Raw genomic sequence first — 13,338 nt, forward strand, 5'->3', positions numbered from 1 at the left:
TCTATGTTATTGTCAGAATCCTCTCATTTATTACTTTAACATTTTCACTCAAAGTTCTTTTTATTCCCTGCTGTACCATGTGCCGAGTCCATTGGAAGTGTTTTCATTCTACAACATCCATCAAAGTGAATGCAGATTTAGCTTAATATGTGTTTTTATCTGGTCTGTGACAGACCTGTCATCATTTTCTCATCTGAACTTATCATTCTTCTTGTTATCCCCTCCTCAGCCCCTCTTTATCTTTTCTACTCATCTAATCTGCTCTCTTCTCATCTCTCCTTTCAGTCAGGAAGTCCTGGATCATCATCAATGAGACCCCAGGGGAGCGGCACAGACAGAAAGATGGAGGGAAAAAGTAAAAAGAGAATACAATGGAGAAAGAGGAATGGACTGAAGAAAGGACAGAGAAAGTGAAAATGAGATGAAAAAAGGTAATAAAAAAAGAGAAAAATTGTCTTGAAGGGAAAGAAAGAGAGACCGAGACCGAGACAGAGAGTTAGTAATTACAGGACTCACAGTGTTTTCAAAGCCTCTCTTTTATCTTATTCTTCCTGTGGCTGAGAAAAGAGGAAGCAGCGGAAAGAGAGAGGAGGAGAGTTAGAAGTCCAAGCTTTAGTCCAATTCAGACACCAGGCACCAGTCAGCTGCATCACAGACTCACTCAAACAAATTGATGTCCTGTGTTTCATCATCTGAAAGTAAGTGTTTGTGTGTATGGGACAAGATTGTAAAGTATATAGTTATGTAAAGTACATAAATGCCAGTATTGTCTGAGAATTATTAAGATTACTATTTGTAAAATTCCATTGAGCTGCGTTTGGGTTAGACATTGCACAGGAAACAAAAACAAAAGTAGAGGTAGTTGTAGTAGATTTGTCCTCATGCAGTAAGTGTAAGCGATAGTAGTAGAAGTAACAATGGTAGTTTGGAATTAAGGGGCTTTCGGTGTGTTAATTCATCTGGGCTTTGAACTTCCTTCCCCCAAAATTACAAAACAAATAAATACATGAAAATAGTACAAACATGCATTCATCTACTCAGCAATACAGTCAGTACATGACAGGCAACATGGTTAGTTGAAATACAGTTGTAATACTTTATGTGTTTACAATAAATATCAAATACCTATAGACTGATACTGATTTTGGTTATCCCTCCAAACATCTCAAAACATTGTCAAATTAAATAGAAGTAATGAATAAGATACTTGTTTATGTTCAGTGTTTAAAGCAGGCGTAGCCAAATGTGCATTTTTTCAAACACAATCTGTTTTAATTCATATTTATCTATTTTGCAATCGGTTCACGTCGTTCCAAATTACACACGATGCGCTATAGTATAGCGGCTATACTTTACCTTTGTAATTGTACCTCCAGCATGTAATCTGCGCCACTACAGGCCCGTGAACACTAGATGGCAGAGTCGAGTCGTAGCCCGCAGCTTATTAATTGTCCTCACTGACAGTCAGTCTACCTGGTACACATAAATCGGTTTCTCTTTCAGGGCGGAGAAAACCACAAACTCACTTTTTTCACATCAAGGAGGAGCTTGCAAACACATCGACATGCACCAAAGTGGAGGCTGAGACACAACTCGGGACTAAAACCTTTTTAGACAGCCAGTCCGTCGGCGATGCTCAACCGACGCTAAAGATTGACCACCGATCACAAGGACCTATCGCCCGTCAGCTGATCCTGCAGAGCAGCAGAGAAACGAGACCACTGCGCCCCTCTGGTAAGAGCTCCAGGTAAGAGTTGCACTGCTCAGGAATGCAAGAACGGATTGCTGCAAGACTTGGGGGAAATTCCTAAGCAACACTTTTTATGCCAGACAAACATGTGCTTCCAGTCATTTTTACCTTTTAGTAAAATTAGTATTGTTTTTCCATTGTAAATGTAGGTTTTATAGGATGAATACAACTGATGAAGAATACACATAATATCCAAATTGTTTGATTACAGTTATTCAAAATATGCACTGATGACTCAAAACAGCAACAGCCTCAAAAATGATTTTTAAACATCAGTTTAAACACCTGACGGATGGACTCCAACTGGTCTTTATAAATCTCAAGGTGAAGATGTAGACCCGTTTGTTGTAACGTGCATGAGATCATGGAAATGAATTTCCGGTATTTTCTTATGCATTATTATCTTCCACAAGAAGTGAGTGTGAAACCAGCATCCCCAAATAATTCTGAAGTATGCAAATGGTACTGTGCATGTCGGTGCAAAGTTTTTAGCCCAAGGTGGTAGACTAATTTTCACATCACTTGCTTTATAGTTTAGGCCTCACTAACTTTGTGACAAGGCTGTGATTTAGAATCCTTGTTGCTGACTTTATTTTGTGGTGCCTCTTTTTGTCTGTTGAAGTTCACTTCAGTACTTATCAGTCAACAATTCTAATGCTTTTAAGCCATAACAAGCCACATCATGATTATCAAGGTGGTTTGTCTATTGCCCTTTATCAGTTATGTGTGTTTTGAGAAAGCGTGCATTTGTGACCCTTGCACACCTCTCCTGACTGCATAATTGTTTTCTTGGTGCCGCCTGACTGTCCCTGGCCCCGGGGCCCCTGGGGGAAGTCCTGTCCGCAGACAGGCAGCTGAGACCGGCTGGGGACATGCCGCGTCCTGCCGCGCCTCTGAAGTCTGCTGGCTGGCTTTGAACTGGAGCTGCTGGAGGTGGAAATCAATCCGTCTCTATCCACTGTCTCTCTGACTCCCCCTGCCGCCCCCAGCGCAGCCCATCGCTGCTGCTGCCGCAGAATCTTTCATGTTTACAGGTAGAAAGGCAGAGCAGACACAGAGAAAAAACAGGAGGGACCGTAACTCATCTTCAAAAGATGTTAATATGCTTTCTGAGGATTAAAGCGAAGAAGCCAAAAAAAACTAACAAAGCCGGAGCCTGTAGTCATGATCATCTTACACTAGCCTGAAGTCAACAGCTAATTTGTTTACTTACTTGCTGCTGTGTCACTTAATGCTGCCATTGCTGCTCAATAGCTCTATTTATTTTGGAGCGATATCAAAGACAGGAGAAGGGATATTCATGTTTTCCTTGTGAAAGTTAATTTTGAGATTTATGTCGGATCACAGCTGATTCTAATTCAGCACAGAGTGCCCATTCTCCCCCATATGGAAATTTACAGAGCTCATGGGGCCTTGTGGGTTGAAAGTTTCGTAATTCTTCACACATCTAAGCGGAAATTTCAATTTAACACATCATGCAGAGTTTACATATGGAAGTTAAGTTATTTCAATTCATTATGTTGCTCCATAGAATAATTTATTGGTACTTGTTGCTGTTTGGTGGAAGCTTGTGCCCTCACGGCCTAATTACAAGGAGTATGTGGGGGAGCTCCACTAACATTTTGTGTAACGTTTAGAATTAATTATGTAGTTTGCATATTTATCGGGAAAAGCAACAGAATAAATTTAAAAAGGCGTCAAAAAAGAGTCAGCTTTTGATATTAATTGACATTCAGTTTTTATTACATTTAGTAAAATAACATATAGACCAAATTCCAAATCTTCTTCCTCACTTTTATAGTATTTAAGTTGGAATTTCCAGAGTAGTAGCACAAAAAGGTAAGTTTCATGTGTTCTTTTTTCGACAAAAACATCCCAGAAAATTTTCTGGCTTTAGAGTAAAATGCATTGGTGGTGTGCTCACAGTTATATAAAAATAGGCATAGTGCACCAAAATGGATTGTATCTGTATAGTTTTCATACTGAAGTACATCTAAAGCACTCCCAGTCAGTTATTAAACCTGTAAAAACTAAATTAGTTTATCTTTTTTACGGATAATCCTGTTACACCTACATTCAGCTTAAATTAAAAGTAACTCAACACTGTTGCTTCATTTAGTATATGCAGAACTGTAACTGGTATTTAAGCCTGTCTCTTTCTCCACTGGTCATCTGGAGGCAGTTACTCACCCACAACTCTGCTCAAACACTCAGTGCTTCAACTTTATGAAGTGATCAATCAGTTTATATTGCATTACTGGTAAACTTGTGTCCGGTCACAAGTTCTTAGAAAATCCACCTTGCACTTTGATGGGATTGGTTCCTAAGGAGTTTTAGATATCAGACTCTGGCTTTTTGAGTTTGTGTTTTTGAGATTGTCATTGGTACCCTGCAGATTTAAGGTAGAAATGCTCAGGCATAGTGTTGACTGTCTCCTAGCATATAAAAAATACTATCTGTACATATTAATGGAGTACAAACCTTGATATTCAAAGGAGAGAATGGTAAAGTATGTTGAGATATTTTATGGTGACAATGAAGCAACCCAGTTGCCAGAGATAATTGTTTTTTTAATTTTCTGTTTCTAGAGACATGAGATTTGTTGAACCTCAGTATTTGTCACTTTACAATTTTATGGTTCTTGAGACCAGTCTGGCAGTGCGCAAGAAGTTTAGAGACAATCTGGTCTAGACCTTTACGGAAGTTGCCGTTCATGCAAGTTATTTGCAGCAGTAGTTTTTTGCAGCAGTTTCGCAGCAGTTTTTTGATGGAGATTTGCTCTCACAAACATAAATATAAGGTTTGGGGCTGTAGGGAAGTGTCTGTCTGGAGTGCAGATAACCTTGATGAACATTGTTTTGTTGATTGTCAATACCACACGTATCTGAGTGTGTCAACAATAGTCAGGAGTAAGTGGAAAGCAGCAAACAGGTCAGCAGAGAGACAATTTGTATCAGGTCTCACTCAACATGCTTAGTAGCAGCAAATGCTCCAGAATATTTGGTGCTATGTTTGTATGATGCATCTTTAAAAATCTTGTAAAAATCTTTGCAAGAAGTCCATAGGATATATTTCAGACATTTGTGTTTGCCATCTTTCTGGAGCTTCTCTATAACATTTCAGGACTCCAGTACATGTGTGAAAATGGTTTAGGAGACTCATTTTAGACTTGAGAGTGAAATCAGTCTTGTTTTGCCTTATTATCATGTTTATTTTCATTTTATATTATATTATATTATATTATATATTATATTACATCATTAGTTGCTGTTTGACTACATTTTGACAAGTAAGCCATGCGGTCAGGGCAGAGGCCATGTCATTTTGTGCATAATACAGTTTTTCAGTACCATGACTGTTTGTCATGAGACATCACCATTTGATTTCTTGAAATTTTAAATGGCAGTGTAATTTTCTGGTGACAGGACTGAAAGAAACTGGGATCCTAATTCTGTAGCATGGTTTGAATCTGCTTAACACTGGTAGTAATTAAAGCAAAACTACTTAAATTAGAGCGAAAAAAAAGTAAACCTTTGGCAAGATAGCCTAATTTACCTTTGCATTTGTTTCTTGTGGTTGGTCCACTCATTATTCCCAACCACTGAATAGACAAAGTGACAGTTTAAGATTGATCAGATCAGATAAGAGCGGATCTCTGCTGCACTCTCTCAGAAGCTTCCACAAGTTCAGACAACATTAGCGGTAGGTAAAGGTAGCGGCTATTTGCAGTATTCCAGCAAAGTGGCACTTACACACAAAATTTTAATTTCCACCCCTGCCATTTCCTTCTGTATCATATCAACATACCAGCTGTAGACTGTATATAACAGATATATTTAGTCATCTGGTGTCAAATGTGGAGCCAAAGCGGAAGTAGCTGACAGTGCAATACCACTGTTGACCACCTGGCGCAGGCTTCAAAGCATTCATTCATTTTCAAGACACGCTTCATCCTTCATCCTATTCAAGATCGCAGTAGGGCTGGAGCCTGTCCTAGCATCAGGGTACAACCTTGACAGGTCATGAGTCCATCACAAAGACAAACGAGACGAACAACCATTCACGCTCACTCCTGGGACCAATTCTTATGGACAGTTTATGGACAGTGGGAGGAAGCTGGAGTATGCAAAGAGAACCCATGCATGCATGGCGAGAACATGAAATCTCCACACAGAAAGGTTGTGACTTGCCCGAGATTTCAACAGGGAACTTTCTTTATGTGAGGTGATAGTACTAACCATCACATCACTGTGCAGCCCTGCTGCAAAACATTGCAGATGCAAATAGACTCCAACAAACAATAGTCAACTTCTCTCATAAAATACTAAATCAGTGAGTCCCAATCAGGGGGATGGGGACTCAAGTCTGATGGGGGGATGCGAGTCAGGGACAGCCTCGATATACAGAAACCTTTACTGACCAAAACATCTCACTTTAAGACTGACAGCACCAACCAGTGGATGAGAAGTGATGCAATGGACGCATTTTTAAAGATGTGCACAGCAGCTGGCTGCAGGGCACTCTAAGCCCACCTTTGTTCAGCTGAGTTGACTTGTGCTAAGACTCCCGTGGTGCAATGAAAAAAAAAAAAAACGTAATCTCAGAAAGTCATGCTGATCGAAAATTTGGGTCCACAAAGCCTGCATTGTCAAATACCATCTCTTCCTGTTGTACTAGATCTGTGGAGGAAATGATACTTACAGAAAGTAAACCTAGTTCTATGAGTACTGTATATGTTTTGAAAACAGTGTGACAAGAGAGTTTTAACTCAAGGACTACATTAAATAAATCACGTTTTGGCTGGCACTGTGAGAAAGTTGGTGGGTGGGAAATTGATGAAGGATCTAGTTGTGGTTGCACCCAGCTTGGGCACCTGTAGGATTTGGGATGATAGCATGATTCGCTCTCATTTAACTTTCCTGTAAAGCTCCTGGTGCCAGGGGAAACAATGCAGAGGCAGGCATGGATGCCTCTGACCTCTGAGTGATTACTTACAGTCTTAACGTCCTACTTTTAAGATGGATTGACTCGGATTTGAGCTTTGAAGATTCTCCTTCTCTTGCAGCGATCCGTCATGACTAGCTGCTGGTCACGTGACTTAAATGATTCCCGCTTTGATAAGCTCTCTGAAAAAAGAAAAAGAAAAATCACACATTGGCTTTGAGAGTGAGTGAGAGTGAAAATGCACACTTGTGACAAATATGAACTCATAACAACACACAAAACAGATTCAAAGCTAATTGATTATACTCAACAAAAATGTTTTAAAAGAACCCTCTTTTGTGTGGTTACATTCTTGTCTACCCATCACAGCAAATAACTCACTGAGGTTCTTGAAGAACATCTTGAAGCGTTGTACAGAACCGTCCTACAGCACTTCATTTTGGGGAATCATCAAACTGTTTAGAGATCTGTTGTGTTTCACAATTGCTTTATCAGAGGTGTTATCTCAGGAAAAGGAATAATACATACCGATGCATTCCAGGTTACAAAATTAGGCTTCCCACCTACAGTCAATGCAAAATAAACAGAGACAGACACAGAGACAGGGAGAGAGAGACGTTCTGCCCCTGCAGAGCTAAAGAGGGGAACGAGGGATCAAGGAGAGGAGACGATGAAAGACAGATCACCAGCAGGCAGAGAATCAAAGAGCCTGCTGACTGACTGGAACTGCCATAGGTGTGTGATACAAGACAGAGAGAATGCGTGTGTGTGTGTGCGCGCGCGCGTGTGTGTGTGTATGCAGTCATTTGCAACTTCTTTTCATGTGCCTCAAGAGTTTGTTTTTTTTGCGCATCGAGTGGGAAGCTAACATTAAGTCTTTAATTAAAGTAATCAAAAGATGAAGAGAGATGAAAAAACACACAAGTGCACACACAAATGCAAAAACACATTTAATTCAGAGTAATATCATTATTCAAGGTGTTTTTGTTCTGTGAGAAAAAAGCTGATTCAAGGTGAGGGAAAGGAGAATGTTTCTTAACAGGAAGTCGCTGCGTCTGAGCTGTTTTTCCCCCTCAAACATCCCTCTGATAGCGGCAGTTCTTCTTGTCTGATTTGTTCGTGAAATTTCAAGTTGCACCAGAGCGTGTTTTGACACTCCATTAAAACTGCAGTTTAGTTGATAAACCATGGGGATGCAGTTGGATGGGATTGGAGTAAACTGATATTTAGCCAGGAGACGAGGGCCAGCTGTTGTCTGAGGTTTGGGACTGTCTCCAAAGTTGGAAATCTCTTTAATTATGGGTTTATTTTCACATCGAACTTAAAGAGTAATCATGTAGCGAATCAGATGTATTTATTTCCAGCTCATTTACTTCCTCATAAGTGAGCCTTGGTGGCTACTTTGTTCAGCAAGTTAAATTTCCTGTGGGACTGATAAAAACTTAGAAACATACACAGTCCTGTCTCTCTTTAGATCCTTTTCCAATCAGTGAGCTCCATTAGAAGAGCTTTGGAGGCACGTTTGTGGTTTGACTCTGCTGAAGGTGAAAGCGGTTGGTCTGATGTGACTGACAGGCCTGCCGCCACTGCCACCCCTGTATTTACTCTCCAGCTGCCTGCAAATCATAGAAGGGAGACAAGTGCCAGCAGCACATTCCTCCTTCATATCTCACATGAGAAAAAAAAGAGACAATAAAAAAAAAGAAAAAGGTTTGGGTACTTAGAATGACAGTAAATGGGCCAAATTCTTAAATGATGATTGGGACGTTGCAATTTGATTGTAAAGTCAGTATTCAGGGGTACGGGTAGATGATTATGGTCATTGCACAGGTAATGACATGGTGTTAAACTGAAGAGAATAGTTAGACTACACGCTGTGGCAGTAAAAGTTTCTCTGCTTGATAGTACTGTCAATATTCACCATTTTGTGGTTGCATTCTTTTTAAGACTTAATCATGAATCCACTTTGTTAGAGAGCCTGGTTTTCTGTCTGTCAAACAGAAAACAGAGGCACAGTTGTCCAGGCAGTCGAGAGAAAAAAGCTAAAAGTTGTCTTGTTAGAGGGAGATGTTTACCAGAGCTGGTGTAGGTTTAGATGACAGACTACAGAAATGTGATAGAGGGGAAATCCACAAAATTGGCGGTTTTCTCCTTTGTGTTTTATCTACAAACTGAAGATTTATCATCAATGAAAATTCAGAAAAGGAACCTGAATAATAACCCATTAATGTTGTTTTATCTCGTACTGTCGCAGCCTAGTGCTGGGTTTAATTTGATGAAATAGGAAGTGGGGTAGACGTCCAATGGCAATAAAGACAGTATAATATCATCTGTCAAAGGCTCAAAGAAAGTGAGTTAAATGCGTAGCTGTCTGGTTAAGTGTTGTGCACACAAACAGCCATACAGACACGAATGAAACATGCCAGGTTTTAAGGTCGTCAGACTGCATAACATACAGTATGTTCTCAAATTTGGCAGGTTTAGCCCTGGTCTGTAAAGGGATAAAGCAATTGCTTTTTTAGGCTTTGAGCTTCTTGGTAGGGCACTGATTAACTTTGGAACTTGTTTACGCTCCAGAATGGATTACGTCTGCAAGTGTGTAAGATTGTATTTATGGCAGGGTCAGACTTAGAATGGCCTGCTAATATAAAAAGATTTATCCTTTATTGAAACATCTAACCACTAGTATCATCCTCTTTGAGTAAGCTGGATATGATGGCATTTATTGATTTTTTTAATTATGTTTTTACAACGTAAATGAATTAACATCATGTTATAACATATCCTGGTTTTGACACTGAGTAGGTTCATTAATTTAAAATAGTAGATTTATAGAATGTAATGATGAATTCTATTGCTACATACAGTATATTGCCCTACCATATGTCTTTCTTTTTTTCTGCATATTATAGAAGACTTATTAGGATTTTTTTGGTCAATGGAAAAGAAAAAATAGAAAGATTGTGAATGTTTTCAATGGAAAACAAACTTCTACTTTCAGACATACCAAAATTCAGGATGACAAAAAACCTTGAGTGTATATGCTGATGATGTTATTGTCATCAGGAATTAAGTGCTAAAAAAAAGAACCACAGACCATCCTCCAACCACAATCTTCATTGTCCACATTGCTTTGCTTCTTGGCTGGGTTCCCTAGCCACTAAGTGCCCTAATCCTAATAGGGCAGTCATTATCAAACACTGTAATAAATATCCTTTGCAGAGTTAAATGGTGGATGGTGAAAAGCCATTTCCCACACAATCCATCTGTAACAGTATGTAATGATGATCGAGGTAGCAAGAAACAGGCATATTTCCAAGAGAAAATCATGAATGGAATTGAATTAGTGAGAGAGACACAAAAAGAGGTAGAAAACCAGAAAAAGCTACAGTGCTGGTCAGAATTAGTTCATTTGTTTCATGACAGAACTTTTAATATTATCTGGAATTAATACAAACGAATCAGCTCATAGATTGTCTAAAGTTATTAAACAGAAACCAAAAATAGAAATACAAATGTGAGATGCAAAAACATAAACTTGAACACGAACAATATCGGCTTCAGCCCTCGGGCTTAATGTGGGTCATCTATTGCGGGAACTTGTCCTGTTCTAGATCTGAACGTACTTCTTTAGCCGCATTCGGACTGTAGGAACCTTTGGCAGTTCCTATAACCTTTTCATCCACGGGGCCGTTTTCTCCCGCATTCGGACGTACAGGAACTTGGGACCATCTCCCTCAGCTCCTATAACCATTTTAGCTCCTTCTCCTCAGCTGGGTCTTTTCTGGGTTCTATAGGAACACATCTGACGGAGGTGTTTGGTGGTCGGTAGCTACGCCCCTTGTCATGCTGCTGAAATGTTTCCTCATACGACACGGACACAACCGGCACGTGTTTAATAAGTTAAACTTACACGTTGTCTCATTTGTCTGTGGCGCTCTGCTCTCCTTTCTTCCTTCATGAAATGAAAAAGTATCGCCTGTGCTAGATTCTTCGTCTCCTGACTCTCTCTGTGTGCTTTTCCAGCCTCGATATTAGACGCCTGATGTGATCGTCCATGATTAATATCACCATCATGCAGACCATGAACACGGTGGCCTCCCCGTTCTCCATATTAGCTTCTTTGTGGTGTTTTTTCTTCTCTCCTTACTTTTACCGGGTTTTGTTTTGTTTTGTTTTGTTGTTGAATGTGGCGCTAAAGTAACACGTCACAGACGCAGACAGCTGCGCGCGCTGCATCAGTCCCGACCTGGTCCCGACTCATGTGCGAATGCAGACTGAAACAGTTCCGCTGGGGAAGGACAGTTATCAGAACGAAATTCGAGGAGGACCGTTCTTAAAACTGCGTTCTTAGAACGGTCTGTCCGAAAGCGGCTTTTGTGTCTGAGTTGTTGTCAGGGTGAATTTGGAACCCGTGGCAACCCTGATGGTATAACAGTCTTCCAACTGATATGATCATATAGGTAGATCGTATATGTTCATACCCTTTAATATTACTCAAAATGGTGCCATTTGAGAGACCGCCCCTACAAGTAGAAGGAGAGAATCATGATACATGAGGTAGGATAGGAGGTTGGATGACATGGTAATGAGCAGCCTTTTTTATCGTTCATGTGTTCATGACACAAGCTCAAGACCAACATGAGACAGTGTCCTGGTTGGGCTTAGGCCATAACATACTTGGTTGGGTTAGAAAATGATCATTTTAGGACTAAAATTAGTGCTTTTTACAACATGACCAATCCTAGTCTAATGGACGCCATTTTCACCCTTCACATGCAGTTGCTCTCGTGACCACTAGAGGTCACATATTCTACAAATGACAGATGAATTTGTCCCTGGGTGCAGGATGAACGCAACATCTATCATGTATTGGTGTAGTCCACATGAATAAAAGGCTTAAATCTGCTTTGAAGCTCTGCGCTGGATGCTTAACAATATTAAGGCTTTAGAGTTGTCACAACAGCCTATGGCGCTTTGACAAAAGATTAGCCTTCTTTGGGTGTTGTTGATTTGTGTTGCTTGAATTTTTGAGGTCGATGGGTTTGTTATTGTGCATTTTTTATACTGAAAAAGAATAAATGTTCTTTCCATTGCTGTGTGGCATCTCATATTAGATTTCTTCTGCTGACAGTAAGAGCAATCAAATGCAAGCAAATGAAAAACAATTATGAGGACAGAGCAAATGAAGAGAGGGAGGCTGTTCTTGTTTTATTCAGTCCAGATAATGTTGCAAAATGCAAAGACCCAGAAAGAAAGAAAAACACAACTACTGGGCGCTGTCTGGTACTTTCATTGCGTTTTGCTGGTGCTACTGTACTGCAAAAGATACACTATGCTTGATAAAGAAGCATCTAAAGACAGACGGGGTAATTATAAGAGATTATACGATCGTTAGAAGATTAATACCCTTGGGGGGGCTCAAACTGACTTTCATCTCAGACCTGCCCCAACAAATATAGTTGAGGTTGGAGAGACAGAGTTGAAAGAGGTAAAGCAGACTGTCAGAAGACAGAAGACACCAAGAGTCTTCAAACACAGTCGTACAAGTGTATGTGTGTTTGTGGGGGTGCAGGTTTGTGTGTACATCGCTTTAACCCCTATAATGAGTAGCCTTGAGGGGGTCCAGAACCATTTGGCAGTTCTTCATTTCCTGATTTGAAAAAAAAAGCACCATCTACCCTTTTATCTCCTCAGCAGTGACACAAAAACATATACACATGCACAATCACACATGTGCACACACACAATGTATACCGGTTGTGGCCTTACCACAAAGTTTTGTGCAATTAAGCCTGTTTTACCCTCACAAGCAAATGCTGTGCTTATTTATAGGCCATACATCTATGTGTTAATGTGCGTGCATGTGAGTGTGTTCGGATGCTCTAATTAAGCAAGATCAAACCCTGGGGCTTGGAGAATTAGCCATCACTGAAGATCAGAAGGTTTTTTTTACTAAAGTATGCGACATGGAAGAGTGAAATCCGAGGTTTGGAGCCAGACAGACAGATTTTGACCTCAGATTGCAGATAATTGCGGATTCTTCCTTTTTGTGTCTCAGACAAAAACATGCACACACTTTGATGCCCTCGACAACTTGAGATGGATTTAAAGTTATGAAATGATTTGACCTAAGGGCAGATCAATTAAAACAATAGCACACTGCTACACAACAATACCAGCTCATGCATGTTCTTACAACACTCACAACACTGTTGTTGATGTTCCACGAATGAGTAATGCTGAGCCAGCTAAACTGATCCAAACTCAAAGGAGTATCACAGAACAATGTGAGCTGATTTTAATGAGTGATTTTAAAGAGATCACTCTCCATTCTGTTGAAATGTTCTTATGACTAATGTTAGATATTTTCTCATGAAACAAACCAGGATTGCAAATTTTTAATTTTGCTTCATAGAAATATGTATTTAAAAAATATATATATTAAGACGTTGAAGGTCCAGATATCAAATTAAATAACTACAAAGTTGAAAGTGATCATCTTTAACATAATTTATTTTTTCTGGACTGTTTCTGGAGTGTGAAAGGGCTGCAGGTCGGTGTGGTGGTTAGCACCATTGTTTCACAGCAACAAGGTTCTCAGTTCTAATCCCGACCGGGGCCTTTCCGTTTGCAGTTTGCAT

The 13,338-nt window shown here is 39.9% G+C and overlaps 1 protein-coding gene across 3 annotated transcripts in view; it reads left to right on the forward strand.

Moving 5' to 3' along the window:
* The first annotated feature begins 629 nt into the window (after window positions 1–629).
* The window catches only part of edar (ectodysplasin A receptor), a 36,989-nt gene continuing 24,280 nt past the window's right edge, over window positions 630–13,338 (forward strand). For 2 of the 3 annotated variants that reach the window (XM_075479881.1, XM_075479883.1), the window contains exons 1-2: window positions 630–698; window positions 1,504–1,747. The gene's annotated coding sequence lies outside the window, so the exon portion shown is untranslated. The remainder of the gene's footprint in view (window positions 699–1,503; window positions 1,748–13,338) is intronic. The other variant, XM_075479882.1, reaches the window with a different exon arrangement.

Source organism: Odontesthes bonariensis, chromosome 12 (assembly GCF_027942865.1).
Source record: "Odontesthes bonariensis isolate fOdoBon6 chromosome 12, fOdoBon6.hap1, whole genome shotgun sequence".
Lineage (NCBI taxonomy): Eukaryota > Metazoa > Chordata > Actinopteri > Atheriniformes > Atherinopsidae > Odontesthes > Odontesthes bonariensis.